Source organism: Mobula birostris, chromosome X (assembly GCF_030028105.1).
Source record: "Mobula birostris isolate sMobBir1 chromosome X, sMobBir1.hap1, whole genome shotgun sequence".
Classification (NCBI taxonomy): Eukaryota; Metazoa; Chordata; class Chondrichthyes; order Myliobatiformes; family Myliobatidae; genus Mobula; species Mobula birostris.
Genome location: NC_092402.1, coordinates 51,108,352 through 51,112,194, shown reverse-complemented (window position 1 = coordinate 51,112,194; position 3,843 = coordinate 51,108,352). Strand labels below are relative to the sequence as shown.

Sequence of the window (3,843 nt, the reverse complement as noted above, 5' to 3'; positions counted from 1 at the left end):
GACGTCGCTGCTCGTGTCGCGCCTCCCAGTGTGACGTCTGGGTTCCGGAAGGTTGATCGGTTCTGTTAATCGTCCGGTAGTCGTCAAACGAAAGGCCGGGGATCCAGAGAAGAGGGACGGGCCGTGAGGCGAAACCAGACGGGCGAGTTGCGAGTAGCGGGCCGTAAGGTGAGGTGAGAACCGAAGATCGAGCGAAAAGGGGTAGGTACTGATGGGGAAGCGAGAGCTGGCTGGTAATCGCGCGGTGAGCAGCGGGGCCTGCCTCATACCGGTTGCGGGAAAGCGGCGGTAGGATCGTCAGTCCGGAGAACGCCCCCCCCTCGACAACCGGGGCCCCCTTTCTACCCCCTCGCCCCCCCCCTCGACAGCCGGGGCCCCCTTTCTACCCCCTCGCCCCCCTCCTCGACAGCCGGGGCCCCCTTTCTACCCCCTCGCCCCCCCCTCGACAGCCGGGGCCCCCTTTCTACCCCCTCGCCCCCCCCCTCGACAGCCGGGGCCCCCTTTCTACCCCCCTCGCCCCCCCCTCGACAGCCGGGGCCCCCTTTCTACCCCCTCGCCCCCCCCTCGACAGCCGGGGCCCCCTTTCTACCCCCTCGCCCCCCCCCTCGACAGCCGGGGCCCCCTTTCTACCCCCTCGCCCCCCCTCGACAGCGGGGCCCCCTTTCTACCCCTCGCCCCCCCCTCGACAGCCGGGGCCCCCTTTCTACCCCCTCGCCCCCCCCCCTCGACAGCCGGGGCCCCCTTTCTACCCCCCTCGCCCCCCCCTCGACAGCCGGGGCCCCCTTTCTACCCCCTCGCCCCCCCCTCGACAGCCGGGGCCCCCTTTCTACCCCCTCGCCCCCCCCTCGACAGCCGGGGCCCCCTTTCTACCCCCTCGCCCCCCCCCTCGACAGCCGGGGCCCCCCTTTCTACCCCCTCGCCCCCCCCCTCGACAGCCGGGGCCCCCTTTCTACCCCCCTCGCCCCCCCCTCGACAGCCGGGGCCCCCTTTCTACCCCCCTCGCCCCCCCTCGACAGCCGGGGCCCCCCTTTCTACCCCCTCGCCCCCCCCCTCGACAGCCGGGGCCCCCTTTCTACCCCCTCGCCCCCCCCCTCGACAGCCGGGGCCCCCTTTCTACCCCCTCGCCCCCCCCCCTCGACAACCGGGGCCCCCTTTCTACCCCTCGCCCCCCCCCTCGACAGCCGGGGCCCCCTTTCTACCCCCTCGCCCCCCCTCGACAGCCGGGGCCCCCTTTCTACCCCCCTCGCCCCCCTCCTCGACAACCGGGGCCCCCTTTCTACCCCCCCCTCGACAGCCGGGGCCCCCCTTTCTACCCCCTTGCCCCCCCCTCGACAGCCGGGGCCCCCTTTCTACCCCCCCTCGACAACCGGGGCCCCCCTTTCTACCCCCTCGCCCCCCCGGACAGCCGGGGCCCCCTTTCTACCCCCTCCTCGACAACCGGGGCCCCCTTTCTACCCCCTCCTCGACAACCGGGGCCCCCTTTCTACCCCCTCCTCGACAACCGGGGCCCCCTTTCTATCCCCTCCTCGACAGCCGGGGCCCCCTTTCTACTCCCTCGCCCCCCCCTCGACAGCCGGGGCCCCCTTTCTACCCCCTCGCCCCCCCCTCGACAGCCGGGGCCCCCTTTCTACCCCCTCGCCCCCCCCTCGACAGCCGGGGCCCCCTTTCTACCCCCTCGCCCCCCTCCTCGACAGCCGGGGCCCCCTTTCTACCCCCTCGCCCCCCCCTCGACAGCCGGGGCCCCCTTTCTACCCCCTCGCCCCCCCCTCGACAGCCGGGGCCCCCTTTCCTACCCCCTCGCCCCCCCCCTCGACAGCCGGGGCCCCCTTTCTACCCCCTCCCCCCCCCCTCGACAACCGGGGCCCCCTTTCTACCCCCTCCCCCCCCTCGACAACCGGGGCCCCCTTTCTACCCCCTCGCCCCCCTCCTCGACAACCGGGGCCCCCTTTCTACCCCCCCCCTTGACAGCCGGGGCCCCCTTTCTACCCCCTCGCCCCCCCTCGACAACTGGGGCCCCCTTTCTACCCCCCCCTCGACAGCCGGGGCCCCCTTTCTACCCCCTTTCTACCCCCCCCCTCGACAGCCCGGGGCCCCCTTTCTACCCCCCCCTCGACAACCGGGGCCCCCTTCTACCCCCTCGCCCCCCCGGACAGCCGGGGCCCCCTTTCTACCCCCCTCCTCGACACCGGGGCCCCCCTTTCTACCCCCTCCTCGACAGCCGGGGCCCCTTTCTACTCCTCGCCCCCCCCTCGACAGCCGGGGCCCCCTTTCTACCCCTCGCCCCCCCCTCGACAGCCGGGGGCCCCCTTTCTACCCCCTCGCCCCCCCCTCGACAGCCGGGGCCCCCCTTTCTACCCCCTCGCCCCCCCCCTCGACAGCCGGGGCCCCCTTTCTACCCCCTCGCCCCCCCCCTCGACAGCCGGGGCCCCCTTTCTACCCCCTCGCCCCCCCCCCTCGACAGCCGGGGCCCCCTTTCTACCCCCTCGCCCCCCCCTCGATAACCCGGGGCCCCCTTTCTACGCCCCCTCGCCCCCCCTCGACAACCGGGGCCCCCTTTCTACCCCCTCGCCCCCCCCTCGACAACCGGGGCCCCCTTTCTACCCCCTCGCCCCCCCCTCGACAACCGGGGGCCCCCTTTCTACCCCCTCGCCCCCCCCTCGACAACCGGGGCCCCCTTTCTACCCCCTCGCCCCCCCCCTCGACAGCCGGGGCCCCCTTTCTACCCCCTCGCCCCCCTCCTCGACAACCGGGGCCCCCTTTCTACCCCCCCTTGACAGCCGGGGCCCCCCTTTCTACCCCCCTCGCCCCCCCTCGATAGCCGGGGCCCCCTTTCTACCCCCTCGCCCCCCTCCTCGACAACTGGGGCCCCCTTTCTACCCCCCCCTCGACAGCCGGGGCCCCCTTTCTACCCCCCCCTCGACAGCCGGGGCCCCCTTTCTACCCCCCCCTCGACAGCCGGGGCCCCCTTTCTACCCCCCCCTCGACAGCCGGGGCCCCCTTTCTACCCCCCCCTCGACAACCGGGGCCCCCTTTCTACCCCCTCGCCCCCCCGGACAGCCGGGGCCCCCTTTCTACCCCCCTCCTCGACAACCGGGGCCCCCTTTCTACCCCCTCCTCGACAGCCGGGGCCCCCTTTCTACTCCCTCGCCCCCACCTCGACAGCCGGGCCCCCTTTCTACCCCGTCACTCCCCCCCAGACAGCTGGGGCCCCCCTTTCTACCCTTTTTCGGCCCCCCCCAACAGCCGGGATCCCCTTTCTACCCTTTTTCGGCCCCCCCAGACAGCCGGGGCCCCCCTTTCTACCCTTTTTCGGCCCCCCCGACAGCCAGGGCCCCCTTTCTAACCCCTTCCCTCCCCCACAGCTGTTAGAAGTTCATCCGTTATTTATTTATAAACATTGACTTCTCTAACTTCCGCTAATGCCCCACCTTCCCCTCGTACCCCATCCGTTGTTTATTTATATACACACATTCTCTCTCTCTCTCTCTCTCCCTCTCTCCCTCTCTCCCTCTCCCCCTCTCCCCCTCTCCCCCTCTCCCCCTCTCCCCTCTCCCCCTCTCCCCTCTCCCCCCTCTCCCCCTCTCCCCTCTCCCCCTCTCCCCCTCTCCCCCTCTCCCCTCTCCCCCTCTCCCCCTCTCCCCCTCTCCCCTCTCCCCCTCTCCCCCTCTCCCCCTCTCCCCCTCCCCCTCTCCCCCTCTCCCCCTCTCCCCCTCTCCCCCTCTCCCCCCCTCTCACTATACCCCTTGCCCATCCTCTGGGTCCCCCCCCCCCTTTTCTTTCTCTCTGGCCTCCTGTCCCATGATCCTCTCATATCCCTTTGCCAATCACCTGTCCAGCTCTTGG

General features: G+C 72.2%; 1 protein-coding gene across 4 annotated transcripts in view; it reads left to right on the top strand.

Annotated features, from left to right (window-relative positions):
• Positions 1-18: 18 nt before the first annotated feature.
• Positions 19-3,843, top strand: part of tegt (testis enhanced gene transcript (BAX inhibitor 1)) — an 87,257-nt gene continuing 83,432 nt past the window's right edge. Inside the window, exon 1 of one of the 4 annotated variants that reach the window (XM_072248604.1) lies at positions 19-201. The gene's annotated coding sequence lies outside the window, so the exon portion shown is untranslated. The remainder of the gene's footprint in view (positions 202-3,843) is intronic. The other 3 variants (XM_072248602.1, XM_072248603.1, XM_072248601.1) reach the window with 3 other exon arrangements.